Source organism: Lepidochelys olivacea (genome assembly GCF_965140295.1).
Source record: "Lepidochelys olivacea isolate rLepOli2 genome assembly, chromosome: 10".
Lineage (NCBI taxonomy): Eukaryota > Metazoa > Chordata > Testudines > Cheloniidae > Lepidochelys > Lepidochelys olivacea.
Genome location: NC_140420.1, coordinates 10,848,601 through 10,866,075, shown reverse-complemented (window position 1 = coordinate 10,866,075; position 17,475 = coordinate 10,848,601). Strand labels below are relative to the sequence as shown.

Sequence of the window (17,475 nt, the reverse complement as noted above, 5' to 3'; positions counted from 1 at the left end):
CTCTGTAAGTCACTGGAAACATCACCAGATATTAAAAAATCAAAACCATGATTTCCTATTGAGTCCGGCCTGAAGTGTTGTAGATTGCTGCATTTCTTTGTTCCCTCCTTCCTTGATTTACTAACGTTTTAGAACAGAAAGAGGCCATATGATGCTAGGCTCATCCACCTGCTTATGTAACATTTATACTCTGTCATGCCTTTTTCATTTAAGTGCATTTCTAACTTTCTTTAAAATATGTTCATGTTGCAGCTGCCTTCAATACCATTTTTCACAGATTAGCTACATAAAGAAGTTCTTAGAGCCTGATCCCTTTTTTTAGTGTTGGTTCTTATCCTTTTGTTTCTGAGCCTGCCACCTCTTTGAACAGTTTAGAACCATCCACCATAATCTTTCTAATTAACATAGAATAAATCAAACTTTTCCTAAACTCCGCTTATAAGTATAATCCCAGAGATTCTTTATGTATCCCCACTTCTTCCCCCTGCCCCACACATTCTGTCCTATAATACAGAGCTGAAAATTGTGAAATCACTCCATAAGTGATCCCACAGGCTCTTAGCAAGGATGCTGCAATGGGAATAAAGCACACGTGAAGAGACTGTGTTTACAGATGTTCAGAATAGAAATAAAACTCTAGCAACTACCAGAGGTTGAGCTCTTATGTTCTCTCAGCCTGCAGAAAACCCTTACAGAGCCGAGTGAGCTTGAGCCACAGTGTGTTCTTGTATGATACCGTGGCAGGCTGATGTACTGAGGCTCTTGCTGGATCTGCAGTGTTTGGTTAAAATGTCAGTGACTTATACAAACATGAACTTTTACTAAATTGCAGCTGCTGAAGCAGATCTAATTGCATACCTGAAACACTGGCTCTTATTGCCCATGTGTAGGCCTTTATTTGGGGGGTTCTTTTTTTTTTAGGTACTAAGAGCATTTGTACTGAGTTTCCTTTAAATAATCTTGTAGCATTCAAAGAAGCTAATAACCTTGCATTAATTCTGACAGGGCTATGGGAAGTGTACAGTTTTCATGAGCTGATGAGTTCTCTGTTTGAGTTCTAGTTAAGGGACAACTACCAATAATCTATTTTTATTAAGACTCCAATTTTGTCAAATAGAGAGTAAAATGCTTCTAAATATCAGGAGTCTTCCCACTTATTCTCAAGGCAAATACTCAACTAGTCCTCTTTAGCTTTTATTTCTGTTCATTAGAGGAAAGACTTTTCTGCCAGTGTCTTGCTTTTTTTGCAGCAGATAAACTTGAAGGTTTATTTAAAATGAACAAGAATATTGAGATTATGGATTTTCATAGTAGAATCTGGAGTTTAATTTAGTATGTTTCTGCAAATACAGATAGCATTGTCAAATAGCTAGAGAGCAGGGGGCTGGGAGTCAAGAGGCTGAATCCTGTAGTTGCCAGGAGGGACTTTCCCTCACGCTCATAAGATGGATTTTAATATCTACCGGGGGGCAGGAAGAAGAGAGCTATAAAATGGCAAAATATCATTGCAAGACTCAAGAATTTTAGCCCCATCCTTTTTGCAGGTGATGATGATGATCAGCTGGGAGTTAAATGTCTATTCCTATCTCACTGTTGTAGCCACATTGGTCTCATGATATGAGAAACACAAGGTGTGATTGGTAATCTTTCATTGGACTAACTTCTGTTGGTGAAAGACACAAGCTTTTGAGCTCCACAGAGCTCTTCCTCAAGACTCTTTTACTAACAGAAGTTGGTCCAATGAAAGATTACTTCAGCAACTTTGTCTGTCTGTCTCTCTCTCTCTCTCTCTCTCGGAAATGGCTTATTACCCCATCCAAATATGAGTGGTGGGAGTTGACCTCTCTTGGGTTGAGCAATCAAAGATAAACCCAAGGAGCAGCCAAGTCTAGGGAGAAATGTTGGTTTGGTATTTTTTGTGTGTGTGTCTGTGTGGGTTTTGTGTCTTTGTGAGTAAAGTCAAGCCCCAGGAAGTTTTTGTTCTCACCTGCTACAATTTATGAGTACTCTGTTTTGGAGAAGGATGGGAACACCACCTGCTAAGAGACTCTGATAATCTTAAAGTTACATTATTTGATACATTTTCTCTGTCACACCATTAATAAATGTTTAAAAGGCACTCAGCAAGGTGAGCCAAGACCCTAGCAACAGTATTCTGAACGTAAATTACTATTAAATGTGTGCATTTTGTTTTTAAACAATTGTAATTTCAACAAACTTTTATTCTCCTTCTCTTTCTTTGCTTGACAGTTTCTCAGTTTGATCAAATGCCCTTCTTAGGAGGGTGAGAGAAGTCACTTTTAGTTCAGATCCTTTGATTTTGTTACAGGCTGTTCTTGGCTTATCTTAAGCCAAGAAGACACACAAAGGAGAGAGAATAGTAAAATAGAACATCTGTTGCTGGGTTACAATTCTGTTGTTGGAAAAACCACATGTACCTATCATTCAGGGGTGCAATTCAGACCAGTGAGGGGTTGTCACGACCTGCTCTGTAACCCTGGATGCCTCACAATGCTTTGCTGCTGTAGTTCCCAATGTGGGCTCACAACTAGCCCACCAGCATACAGGTCACACCCTGAATGTCTGTATATAGCTGCAGCCCAGCTCCAGCAGCCTGCCAGCAACATACCGTTCACACTGTCTAGCTTCTACCAGCCTTGGTTACAACCAGCCAGGTGACCCCAACACAGTCCCAAATTTCCCCAAAACCATATGCCTGGATTGTGTCCAGCCCTCTACTGGACACCTGAAAGAAATGATAAGGTTTGTTGCTCTTGTAAAGAGACACAACCACATCACAGCTTATTAACTTAACTGGGGTAAGTACACCCTTTCATTTAAACACTTCACTGAGTTGGTTTATAGTAAAAAATAAAACAATTTTTATTAAAAATAAGACTTGGGTTAAGTGATGCTAAGTAAAAAGGAATAAAGTTAGAAAGGGTTATAAGCAAATAAAAGTGAAAATATGCATCTACAAGGCTCTCTCACATGTCATTTTTCTTCCCAGCCATGGCTAACTTACAACCTTCCCTAAAAGTACATGGTGCTGGCTTCCCTTGTTATCTTGGATGAAAGATCTCTTGCCTAAGCAGGTTTCTTGACTCTAGTCAGTTCCAGAGACTTCAACCTCCCCATTTGGTTACTTGGACCCATTCTCCTCAGCTTGCAAGCATTCTGGTCTCTTGTCTGTCTAGTGATGGATGCCAAAGATGGCTTCTTTCCTTGTTTATATCTTTCAAAGTTCAATGAACTTGTTTCAAGAGGCAGGATGACCTCATACTGTTTTTTCCCTTCCTCTGGGCTTCCCATCCCCCTATATGACATCTATTTAAATAGGTTTTCCATTGTTTTTTGATATCACCATGCTTAGTTTACATTGGAAACTGGTAGATAGCTGTGATATTCCCTTCTGTCTGGGCACACTGCATAGCCTAATATCAACAAGCATCTACAATTCCCCACCCAGTGCCAGTATAATACATTTCACAATGATCTCACCAGTGTTATTAGCTTTCAGAAAATACCTCACTCTATACAATCAGTTGATTCAATTGCTTATCACTTGAGGTTTAGCCCCTTGTCTTTATAGATCAGTCAACCTTTGAAATGGATTCTTCTGAAAAGAAAACCCCAGACGAAGCTTGTCTTTCCTGCTGGTGTAGGCACCATGCTGTCTTCTCCTCCAGTTATGTGTGAGGTTTGCATCTACTCCTTGTTAGCTTGAGGGGGTCTGTCTACTGCTTGTATGTAAGATGAGGTAAACACAGATTCCTTTGTTTAGGATAGACCTGTTTAACAACTCCCCTGAGGTACCTGATTAACACACCCTTTACTTATAACTCCAGTATATAGTCATAATTTAATACCTATTGCATGCATACATATATCACACGAGAATATTTATGATCAGGTGAGATCAGTTTTAAAATCTCACAAGGCATATTTTGTTCAAAGATTACTATAAAAGTACATAGGCTGTGAATACAGGGGTGCTTAGTGTCACAGAATGGTGTTGCTTTTAGCTTGCCAAACTAATCACAGTAAAATGTGGTGATGTTAGACTGTCCTTGTTGGCAAAATGAGCGTATTACTAAACAGAAGGTGGTAAAAGAAAAACTGAAATGGGAGAGGTGGAAATTGACATGCTACCAAGGGAATTTCAGAACCTGAGGTTAACATCTCAGGAATTGCTCAGAAGTTAGCCATGAAGATAGTGATGGCAGCTAGTTCCCTTGTCTGGTCAAGACATATTTCAGGCTTAAGAAAAAGAAAACTGAATGGTATAATGGCACATCCCTTTCAGCGTTTGGTGGTGGTAACCAAGATGGTGATATCCTTAGTTCTAAACACAATGAGGTTATTGGTCATCCTCAGCCCTTATGACAGTGCCCAGCTCCTATAAACATTCTGTTTTGTTCACTTACAAGTCAGCCTCCTATTGGTTCATAATTTTATGATTCCAGCAGAACATACCTGTTTAGCCTTTGATTAATGTAGGCTGCAAAAATGTCAAGTCACTAAAAACAAGTTCTTTTATTCAGGCAGCTACTTGGTGAGTCATGTACAGAGAAACACTAAGACTTTTTGTTTAGCACTTACATACAAACAAATACAATAGTGACCATAGAAAAGATAGATAAGTGTAACAAAATGACCTTTTGCATTGCACATACTCACAACTTTGTGGAAACCATCAGAAGTGAAGATGGAAAGAATAAGATGTGGAGAAGCATTAAGTGGGAATGAAAATGTCATTCCAGTGTCTCAAGTAGGGGTTGGTCTGACAGCCTTTTATATAGGATGGATTGATTTGAACCAACACTATTAACTCATGATTTTAAATCACCAAGTGGAAAGCCTCAATTTAAATTAATTTTAATCAACTTTTCTATTTCTACTTTAGTTATTTTCAAAAGAGAGGTGCATTCTCATTGGTTGTTTTAAACATTAAAACATGTTTGATTTACAAGCAAATAGTCTTTCCTCTAGATTTGGTACATATTTTTGCTGTGTAGGAGGATACATTAACTATATACATTTAAGCAATGTATATAGGTTAATATGTATAAATGCTTATTGTACATTTCAATATGTTAGAAAATGGTAAATTTTAACTTTTTGCTCATGCTTTGTCAAGCTGCATTACAATGGTTGCTGGAATTTAATTAAACAGGTTTTTTTTTATTTATTAAACAAAGCTACCTTAAATGTTTTGGATACTTAAAAGCTTATTAAAACATGTTTCACATTTACAACTAAATGATTTATTAAGAGGAACACAGATATTAACTGTAGTCAATTAAATAAACTGATTTCAGGTCAGCCTGGGAAAATTTTCAAATATGACTAAATGAAAGGTGACTGGAGCTTAAGTTTCTACTTGCCTAAGTCTCTGGAAAATGTGTGTAAGTTACTGTCATAAATATAAAGGGAAGGGTAACCACCTTTCTGTATACAGTGCTATAAAATCCCGCCTGGCCAGAGGCAAAACCCTGTCACCTGTAAAGGGTTAAGAAGCTAAGGTAACCCCACTGGTACCTGGCCCAAAATGGCCAATGAGGGGACAAGATTCTTTCAAATCTGGAGAGAGGACGACAAAGGGTTTGTCCTGTCTATGTGATGCTTTTGCCAGGAACAGATCAGGAATGCAGCTTTACAACTCCTGTTAAGTTAGTAAGTAATCTAGCTAGACATGCGTTAGATTTCCTTTTGTTTAATGGCTGGTAAAATAAGCTGTGCTGGATGGAATGTATATTCCTGTTTTTGTGTCTTTTTTTGTAACTCAAGGTTTTGCCTCAAGGAATTCTTTATGTTTTGAATCTGATTACCTTGTAAGGTATTTACCATCCTGATTTTACAGAGGCGATTCTTTTACCTTTTTCTTTAATTAAAATTCTTCTTTTAAGAACCTGATTGATTTTTCATTGCTCTTAAGATCCAAGGGTTTGGCTCTGTGTTCACCTGTACAAATTGGTGAGGATTTTTACCAAGCCTTCCCCAGGAAAGGGGGTGTAGTGCTTGGGGGAATATTTTGGGGGAAGATGTCTCCAAGTGGGCTTTTTCCCTGTTCTTTGTTTAACACGCTTGGTGGTGGCAGCATAGGGTTCAAGGACAAGGCAAAGTTTGTACCGTGGGGAAGTTTTTAACCTAAGCTGGTAAGAATAAGCTTAGGGGGTCTATCATGCAGGTCCCCACATCTGTACCCTAGAGAACAGAGTGGGGAAGGAACCTTGACAGTTACGTAGACTATCCTTCAAACTTTTAAAAGTAGTAGATCTCATCCTCCCCCTTGTCATTTTTATTTCTAGCCTAGAAAAGAGAGACAAGTTTTTCGGCTTTTTCAACTCCCAATCAATTTCTTAACATTGAAGGAGTTAGTCCAAATTCTTCCTGTGCCTGCAAAGGAGGCTACTGCTGTTAAAAGCTGGTTTAGCACTTCAACAAACTCTGGTTCCAGGTGCTTAGCTAGTGCCTTCCAATAGTTCAGTGGTATGACTTTCTTTAAAACATCATCAGGAAACCTGTATTAGGTAGCTGGGGTACATACACCCCATGACAGAAGCTTTGCTCATGTAATATCATAATGTGAGAATTTCAAATCATAATAGTATTTAAAAAACAATCAGGTATCTTAATGGTGATTTATCTGTTTTGAAATATACACTTGGAGAATGGCAGTAAAACATTTGTTTAATTTAATTGGTGTGTTCAACGATTTATCACACTTACAGCCAAAACGATCTGAATCACAACTAGCCAACATATTGGCTAGAACAGCCTTCTTGCAGAGCAATACTGCTAAGGAGACACCAACATGTTAATGTACCTTTGACATTGTAGATAGTGATCTTCTACTGTGTCTCAATGCTGTATTTTAAAAGTTTAAACTCAAGCATAAGACTAATTAAAAAAATCTGGGCCCCTGAAACGAAGCCATTTAATTTGGTCTCTATGCTTTAAGGGCCCAAGATTCAGTGCCTGACCTTCCCCCATACTCCTAAGCCATACAAGATAGGCAGGTTCAGTTGCACAGGGAAATAAATCTTGCATCCAGAACTTGCGTGTGTGGGGGGAGCGGTGGGGAAGTTAAGGGGATAAGAGATGGAAGTTTCCTTTTGAAAAGAAGGAAGAGAAGAGACTTGGGATGTGCCCAAGCCAGGGCATGATAAAAAGAGGTTTTGATTCCCCAGGAGGTTCTAGTTATCAGCTGTCAATCAGTACAAAGCTGTTTGCACTCCATGCCATGTGCACTGAAGCATCCGTAGTAAATGTTACACCAGCATTTTAACCTGTCTTTGATGGGGTGTTGCTCTTGTCTGTGGTTAAAGATTTGGCACTGTTGACAGTACTGGCCCTGGAAATGAAAATTTCTGGTATCTCCGTAGCATTATAGGTATGAGAAATGTAACTTGGTGGAATCAAGACCATTATCCATAGAACAAAAAATCCATAAAGGGAAATATAAATATGAGTTTAATTTTGATTAATTGATAACATAAGACTCTGGATATTATTCAGCATGATACTTTCAAAATGTATGTAAAATAACAATGATGAAAGTGTTGATTTCATTATTTTGCTTGCTTGCTGTTTTATATATTTATATTCCATTTCTTTTTATTGCATTCTTCTTTCAAGCTCACTGAAAAGATTTTTCTTTCTTTCTTTTAGTCTGTTAACCCCATGCTGTTCCACTTTGGTTTTCTTAATTCTGTTGTTGTTAATTATTATTATTATTATTATTATTACTATTTTTAAAAGTAAGCTTAAAGTAAGCTGCTATAGTTTTGTGTCATCCAGTTAGTCATCTATGACCAATCACAACCAGTCGCCAACCAACAGGATGGACTGCCTTTTAGTGCTCTTCTTTCCATGTTGCTCAAGTTGGCTTACATACACCCTGCTTCTTCAGCACAGCCCTTATCAAGGTCCACCTTACAGACTAGAAATAAGATCTTGAGGGTCAGATGCTGCAGGAGAACTTCTGTACAGAGGAACTGGAGATAAATTTCCCTGAAAGGAGCTGGTTCAGGTACAAAGCTCCTACTTAAGATCCGTTGACTCTCTAGATCTAAGGCACTCCTCTATCTAAGGTACTCACAAGGACCCACTTACCACAGTATCTGAGCACCTCATAGTCTTAACTTTTATTTATCCTCTCAACAACCCTAAAATAGGGAATTGCTGTTCTTCCATTTTACAGAAGGAGAATTGAGGTGCCGAAAATCTAAGCGAGTTGCCCAAAGTAGAAACTTGAACCTAGATCTCCTGAGTCTCAGGCTAACACCCTTTCCACTGGACTATCCTTCCTCTCATTGTGCTTTGAATCTGAGGTGAATATTTTTTGAGATAGTAAGTATCACAGTTTAGTGGCTGTTTCCCATGATATTGTATCTCAAGAATGGAATCCAGTTGCCAGACGCCTTTGTCATTTGTCTCTCACTAAGCTATCACTATGAAGTAATGTTCCCTCAGTTAAATTTTTAAGATCTCAGCAGTGGCCTTTAGAACTTTTGCTCCCAGTCCGTTCTTACAGGGCTATGCAGTTAGACCTCCTCTTCCTCCTGGAGACTAACACATTTATTTGAGCATAAGCTTTCGTGAGCTACAGCTCACTTCAGTAGCTACTGTACTACTGTACAGTACTACTGTAGATCACGAAAACTTATGCTCAAATAAATGTGTTAGTCTCTAAGGTGCCACAAGTCCTCCTTTTTTTTTTTTTTTGCGGATACAGTCTAACACAGCTGCTACTCTGAAATCTTCCTCCTGGGATTCTCTAGTTGTAGAACCTTTGCCTGACTGATTTTTCAGGGCAGATATTGAGTATTGGACAGCTAGCTCCTTTTATCTGATACACCATACCTGCTAGAGCTATCGAGAAATATATAGTAGACAATCAAATACAAAATAATTGTATTGTATTTATATAACACCATCTACCAAAAGGGCGGAAGGATGGCCCACTGGCTGGGACACTGGCCCAGCTTCAATTCCCTGCTCCACCATGGACTTCCTGTATGATCTTGGACATGTCACTTAGCCTCTCTGTGCCTTAGTTCCCCATCTGTAACATGGGGATATAGTTCCCTATCTCACAGGGTCCTGAAGAGGACACTGGCACTGCTGGGATAAAAAAGCTCCCATTGAAATATCCTGAAAATGACATCCCTACAACTAAGACAGTCACAGGTTACATATATCTATCCAAAGCATAGGGTAAGGCTAGTTTGCTGGGATCATCTGGGTATATCTCACCAAATTATTTCCCTGACATTACCTTGGACCTTGGTGCACTTCCATTCTTCCTGTAGTTTAGTCTCCTGTAATACTTTAGTCTAATCCAGGTTATTAGGTTCAATACAGGGATAACTGGGTGGAATGTAGTGGTCTGTGATGTTCAGGAGATCAGACTAGATGATCAGGTGGTCCATTCTGGCCCTAAATTCTATGACTATCACTGACTTCTTTCAGAGAAAGAAAAGGAGTACTTGTGGCACCTTAGAGACTAACCAATTACATATGTTGATGATCTTGGAACTACAGTCTGAGATAAAATCCATCCAGGCTCTTCATGTGCTGCAGATAGAGGGAATAAAAGATAGGTAAAATGGCTAATTAGGCAGTGTATTCCAGTTGTTGGTGAATCACTTGGGCATAGGAGGAACACTGACAGATTTTTCAGCAGATATCCAGACCATGAGGTATGATTGTTTGATCCCATTTTGAATTCAGTTAGTTGTATGCCGTGTCTCTCTCCTGCTCCTTTGGGAGGGTGCTGAGAAAGATAAATTAGAGCCAGACAACTGTCATGTTAGTAGTGCCAATCGGTGTCTAAAGAGTTTGGACATTTTCAGGAGGCCTGAAAACAAAGACGACATAATCCACCACACAGATCCGCTGTGCCTCGACTCTTTCCTGCATCCCAACTGAAATCCACTTTTGCTATCAGCCCTTGAATATGAAAGGAACATGCTAAAGGGACTGGGGATCTCTAAGAAAATCCAGGAGATTCCATTAGCATCTTGGTAGCATACTGAATATAGTTCAGGGTGTACTTGATGCGTTGTGCTAAGGAACCCCATTCAGCTACAAATCTGACAGCTTCACTGCTCTGTCTTTTCTGCTTGCAAGATTTGAAAAAGCCTTTCCCTCTGTTTTCTGGTTTATCATCCTTAGAGAGGAAAGGTTGGAGGTGTTCTTGTGGGTCCCCATCCCCTTGCTTTTTAAACTGTCAAACTCTTTTTCCCCCCCTTACACACCCAAATGGATCTTCCTTGCCTCCCAGGAGCCTGGTCAGAGCCCCGGTTCTCTGCCTTTATCCCTTCAAACTGTTTTATTTAAATCCCCTCTTCCTCTGTCCTGAAGATTGGTTTCTTGGGGACCATTGCTTTATGTAGGTAAGTCTAGGACTTAGCAACACTCCCCTACAGTTTGTTTGTGGGATAAAGTAACCTGTGCTTATCTCAATTTCCTTCCCAAAGTTTTTTATCCTCTTTCTGTCCACTGTTATGGCTTACTTCTGTCCATATTCCTTAAGCAATGAAAGAGAAATTATGGCATAGTCTCAACATATATCTGGCTTTACAGTTTTATTTAGACAGAGTGTATAACTTCAGGTGTTCTGAATCCCCTTTTGTTAACTTTGAAGGCTAGAGGAAGGGCCACAGAGTTTCTGTATATATGATAGCAAGGTGGACAAATTTTTCCCTCCTACCCTGTGTAATACACACTGAGCCTTACTCTGTTTGAACTTTTGCACTGTTCTGGGATGAGAGAGGAAAGGTTACAATAAGGGAATTTAGGGTAGTTTATGTTCAGTTCCCTGCATCTAATCTCTAGAAATTAGGTTTGATATTCCTGTACCTGTGGCTATACCCTCTGGTAGATGCACCTTCCATATTGTAACTACTCAGCCTTTCCCAAATCAGTAGTCCTTAGTTTGGGGCCCCAGCTGTCTTCTTTTAATTTGTTTGTGTCCTCTTAGTACTTCAGTTGGAAAAGTTTCTTTCTATGAGATCAAGATAATTATAGCATCTTCTACCTTTTCAGAAAGGGGTTGGGGTGTTAGGTGCCCAACTCCCTCTGAATTTCAGTTTCAGTCAGATTTACCAGCAGGTAAAGCTCCAGTCATGTCAAGAAGAGTTGATTACCAGAACAAAACATATAAGAAGAAGTAAATAATGTGAATGTATAAGGCTTTGGTGTGCAGGAAAAATATGCTTCTGGGCTATGCATGTATAAATGCTACTTTTGCTTCTAAATTATACCCTGGCTTTTTGGTGGTGAGGGGGAAAATTAATTAATTGGTTTTATACAGTTAAAATGTATGTATTGTGAACATTGTGTAGCACTGTGAATAGAAGGGATGGTTGAATGGAATATACAAGCACAGAAGTACTCACTTGAAAGCTGACCCAAACTTCAGTGCAGTGAAACTGAAATAGTGCCTTAAAGGAACTTGTCGTGGGGCTCCTTTACTTTTTTTGAGCTTTGCTGAACCTTGAGTTGCCCCGTTCCCTCTTTGGATTGGGCTTTTCTGTCTGTCCAACAATTGAACTAATAAAGAGAGACTCCCTGTGTCATGTTGAATTGCTCAGCTGTGTCCCCACATTCTAACTAGCTTCTGCATCCTTCTTTTCTTCCTGAGTCAGCTTTCCTCATTCTGGCTGAACTTATACTTCCTAGAGTGGTTATTCTGGGTCTGCCATATGGGAGTCACAGTTAACTTCCCCCTAATAGTCCAATTTGAAACTTAAATGCCTCCCACTTTAACTGCCTCTATTTAACTCTGTTTAAAACATGCTTTGGGGGCATAAGTATCACTATACTCTCTATAAATGAACACAAATACTGAAAATATGGCTAGTTCTCCATGGCACTACACTTAGCTTCAAAGAACACGCAGTCATCAAGGCTTTTTGGCTACCTTTTCTTTTAGGAACTTTGCTCAGTATCTTATTTTCATTTTTTCTTTTAGTGAATTTTTAGTGATTGCTGATTACATAATTGAATTTGTTAAATTAATGGTGAATGCTTGATGAGAAAATCAGGAATAAAAGATTAGAGGATACAATGACTTAAAGGGTTTAAGTAAATTTTCTGGATCATCAGGATAATTTATATTGTGTGCTGTATTCTTTTTTAAAACATTCCAGTAGGTCTATTAAAATTTAGCTTCAAAGAAAATTTGATTGAATTCTGAAGACCACTTTAATACAATACCAGCTTGATTATAACATTTGAAATCTGAAAAAAAACCTCTTGGTGGGCTGCATCAGCAGTGAGGTTTTAAATCATTGTGGATAAGGCTAAGTGCAAAGTTTTGGACAGCAGTTTTGCTCTGACTTTTAAATAAAATTGTTTTTTAGAAAGGGTAAATGCTTACATAGGAGTGAAGTAACCGAAGGATTTTTACCAGCATAATGTCTGCTTCTTATTAACATGGATGTTGAAAGAAACCACTGAAAAAACAGGAACAAATAGCTTATTAGGGCAACCATTTATTTTGCTGATGTCCATTTCATTGGAGATTAATCTCAGTGGATGGCTCAATAGTCTCATAAGGAAGAAATATGACAAATGGTCTTATTCCATGCATTTCTTTACACATCTGTGGTTAGCTTGGTTAAACAAAATCTGCCACTTTATTTACTTAGCAAAACTCCACGAGAATGGATATATGTACTTGAATGCTTTTTATTATTAGATTCAAGTATTAAAATGTATTTATCCAGTTATATACAGTAGAACCTCAGAGTTACAAATACCCTGGGAATGGAGGTTTTTCGGAACTCTGAAATGTTCGGCACTCTGAACAAAACGTTATGTTCTTTCAAAAGTTTACAACTGAATATTGACTTTACATAGCTTTGAAACTTTACTATGCAGGAGAAAAATACGTCTTTCCATTTATTTATTTATTTAGTACTTTACTTTTAACACAGCACCCTTCTGCATTTCCTTCTTTTTGTTTTGTTTTTTGGTTTGTTGGCTTTTTTTTGGTGGCTGCTGCTGCCTGATTGTGTACTTTCAGTTCCAAATGAAGCATGTGGTTGACTGGTCAGTTTGTAACTCTGAGGTTCTACGTATTTTTTCTTATTATTGGTTCTCTGTACTTACAGCTTTCAATACATTTTTAGAAAAGTTAGACATATTGGAAAAAAATTTTCTTTCTTTTGCCTTGGATGAAATTGATGGGATTTGATTCCGTATGTCTGGCATGTTCTGTACCAAGAATAAGACAAAAACTGTAGAATCTTATTAATTTGCTCTAATCACTGACCCATTTGGAATTAACGAATTGTTGAACATTTTCAAGGAAGTGGGAAAATATAATTAAAAAAACCCAGCAAGGATGATAACATCATAGAATGCACTATCCATTTATTTTAGTAACGGCTATGTGGCTGGGTTTAATTTATGATAGTTATAAAGCAAAATACCTGGAAGTGTGCCATGACTTATTATGCTAAAGTATTGAAATCTTTCTGCTGTTAAAACTTTGAGAAGTTTCTTTGTGGTAATCTGTGCATTTCATAATTTTCGCAGTTTTACTGTTGTACCCAAAATTATCTGCAAATGAAGTTTGGGTGATTATTTACCAAAACAAGAAGAGATCCATAATTTTCATATTGATTGACTGACCAGAGAGATAACAAATAGTGCATTAGGTCTTTTCCTCAAACTGTAAAGCTATAACTTTCAGTCCTTCAGTAGTAAATCCATGCAGTGTGCTGGAGAATGAAAATGTTTGAGTTTGATATAAAATAAGTTTTGAAAGGAAGATTAGCAGTTTTAACCAAAAGGTTAGTCGCCCTGGGAAACTCAGCTGTCTAAAAACCAGAGTGCGATTAATAAAGGTCCCACTCAGGCTGATTGCTCCATTCATGCTGAGATTTCTAATCCTTCCTCAGCTGGACTCTAACCTGATTGATAGCGCTTATTATGATGGCTTAATAAATTTTATTGTCACTTTACAAGAACGTTTTAGAGAATTTGTGTGCTAGTGGCACCCCTTGTTTATGGTACAATTGATTCTTCTGGTATCTGGGGGTGGATTTTTTTTTTTTAAAAAAAGGAAAGGGAAAATAAAAGAGAAGGTCAGGTTAGGAAATAGATTACAGTCATTAGGTCTCTCAGCTCAACTAGGTTATAAAAATTTGGGGTGGGGGAAGGCATGCTTTGATGTCCTGTTGTCAGTTTGACAAAATACAAAAAGTATTCAAGTTAATGTTGTAAAGTGGATAATGTAAGATATTTACTTTATTAGTTCCTTTATGTAGACTATATATTTAAATTCTTTAAATTTAAAAATATAATTATATTGATAAATTATTGCTAAATCATTGGCAAAATAGAAGCATATACATAAGAAAAATATAAGATCTAAATTTTAATGTACTATAATTAAAACCTCTTAACATCTAGGATAAACATTGCCATTAAAAAATCACCACCACCACAACAAAAACCCCATGCACTGCTAGAATATAATGTTTCATTGATTCTTAAGAACAGTATTGCCACAAATTGGTAACATAATCACAAGATGTCTATTTACAAAAAAAAGTGGGGTGGAAGAATGAATAACATCCGAGTTACTTTTTTTTTTTAAGAATTCATATCAGAAAGCATAGAATAAGATACAGTAGCATCATTGTACAACCCAGTCAAGTTAACTTTAATCATAATATCATTACTTTTCATTTTAAAAAGTAAAAAAAAATAATAAATACATATTTTTGTCTAGAACAATAACACCAAATTTGTTTGGAAAAAGTACTGAAAGTTTTTAAAATGTAATGAAAATAAAACTTTATAAAATGTAACTGAATTCAAAAATCATCTGGCGTAACTGAGTAGACATTATGAGACCCAGATAGATATAATTTTCCTCCTTAATAAATTTGGAATATCCATGCACTTCTCCATAATTCTTTCTCTCTCACACCATTAATGGGCATAAAAATCACAATAAAAGTTCTATATTCAATCAGAAGAATTGGGTATGGCAGTGGAGTGAATAGAGCTTATTTTAATAGGGATTTTTAAGTATTAAAATGATGAGAAGGAATCATTCAGAATGTGATATTAATTCTAAAAATGTAATTTATATATCTAATTCTATGAGTTTTTAGGTAATACTAACATATGAATGCTACATACTTTGGTATTGTTTTCCAGGAGCTCAGCTTTTATGATCTACAGAAAAGTTATAGAGTAATAGAAATGGGATGAAATTTAATAGTGCAAAGTGCAAGGTCATGCAATACGGAGTTAACAAAGAGTTTTTGTTATAAGCTGGGGCTGTATCAGTGGGAAGCACAGAGGAGGAGAAAGACCTGTGTGTATTGGCTGATCTCAGGATGACTAGGAACTGCCAATGTCATAAGACTGAAAAAGGCTACTGCAGTCTTAGGAAGCATCAGGTGAGGTATTTCCAGCAGCAGTAGGGAAGTGTTAATACCATTGTACAAGGCACTGTTGAGGCCTCACCTGGAATAGTGTGTGCAATTCTAGTCTCCCACGTTTAAGAAAGATGAATTCAAACTGGAACAGGTGCAGAGAAGGGCTTCTAGGAGGATCAGAAGAAGGGAAAACCTACCTTATGAGAGGAGACTCAAGGAGCTTGGCTTGTTTAGCCTAACCAAAAGAAGGCTGAGGGAGATATGATTACTCTCCATTAATGTATCAGATTAATAAATACCAGAGAGGGAGAGGAGTTATTTAAGTTCAGTGCCAGTGTGGACACAAGAACAAATGAATATAAACTGGTCATCAACAAGTTTAGGCTTGAAATTAGGTGAAGGTTTCTAATCATCAGAGGAATGACGTTCTGGAACAGCTTTCCAAGGGCATTGGGAGCAAAAAGCCTAATTGGTTTCAAGACTGAGGCTGATACATTTATGGAGGGGAATTGTCTAATGAGACTGCCTACAATGGCTACAGTGCCTTGCTAGCATTTACCTCTCACAGGAGCTCTGGCATGAGCATCTCCACTGATTTCACCAGCAGCTATATGTTGGGTTCCTTTCAGGTTTTTGTTTTCAATTTTTTTTTCTTCAGTACACAGGTGAAATTGCTTTCCCACCTGATTAAACCTCTATCTCTTCATGTTTTTTGTACTGAAACTCTGTGATCTGGAAAGCAACATATTTGTATTTATGCACTATTACACCAATGGGAGCTGAATTTTGTAGACTTTCTTCTTGAATAACTTGGTCTAATTTAATTGGAATTTGACTAGTGCATAAAACGAGCATTGACTTATACTCTACTGGAAAGTAATATTGCTATAGTTTAACACTGATAGGAACCTAATTTTATGGAATGTTTAACTGAATAATCTGACAGACAAAAAAGCAGTTTTGACTCAATTCTGTATTGACTTTTTTTCTTTCAAGCTCTATCTGGACAGTAATGTATTCTATTAATGGTGCTCATTTTGTATTCAGTATCAGGTCCACATTTTGTGTAATGCGGTAAATGTAAAGTTTGTCTTAGTTTTCTGTTAGAACCGTCCTATATGAGCAACAGAAATTCTTTTATATTCTTAGGTTTTTAAATTGCTTATATTTTTAAATTTGTCCTCACAACACCCATGTGGGTAAGGGAAGTATTATTACCCCCAAATTACAAATGGAAAATAAAAGATAAAGACTGAAGTCCTTGATTTCATACAGGGAGATTAAGGCAGTTTTTCACCTGGTGTAAATTGTCATAGCTCCAGAAACTTGAGCAAGAGCTATGACAACTTAAGCCAACTGAGGCTCTGCCCCTAAGTGACTTTCCCAAGGTTACACAGGAAGTCTATAAAACAACTAGGAAGAGAGTCCAGATTCCATGCACAAATAGGCCTTGCATGTTTACTAAACAGGCTCAGTACCATTAATGGGGTATTTTGTCAGTGTAATTTAAATAAAAAGACATACCCAGAATAAGAAAATCTGAACATTCAACTTTCTTTTGATCTGTCTTTTCAAAATGGTCTATTAGTAGTGGTAATGTCTAGTTTCAGGTAGTTTGGTAGTTGATGATAGTTTGAATTAACTTGACTGTATCCGTGATTAGATAATATCGGCCAGATCCTGCTTTAGTGAATGTCGGTGCGTGTTTGTTTGGGCTCAGAATGTTTCAGAATCCTGTTGGATATTTCCTTCCACATGAAAGAGGAGCATCTTTTTTGTTTGCATTAACAACCCCTAATTTCATCTAATGGAGTATGGTTAGCAATTGTGATCCACAGAAGAATAAGAGTTTGCATGCTACATCTATCTGAGCCTTGAACGTTATTAAAACACCCTAATTCAAAACCTGTGATTGGTCACAGAAAATATAATTTAAGACACTGTAGTTAGAGACAATATTGAAAGATATATTAATCTTGCTATTTTGTAAGATGTTTTGTTCTAAGTTGATCTTTTGTCAGAATTCTTCATTTGCCCTGAGACTTGTCCTGCTGTGATGATC

General features: G+C 37.5%; 1 protein-coding gene across 1 annotated transcript in view; it reads left to right on the top strand.

The window, feature by feature from the left end:
* SDK1 (sidekick cell adhesion molecule 1) overlaps window positions 1–17,475 on the top strand; it is a 687,887-nt gene that overhangs the window by 227,021 nt on the left and 443,391 nt on the right. The gene's annotated exons all lie outside the window — the stretch shown is intronic.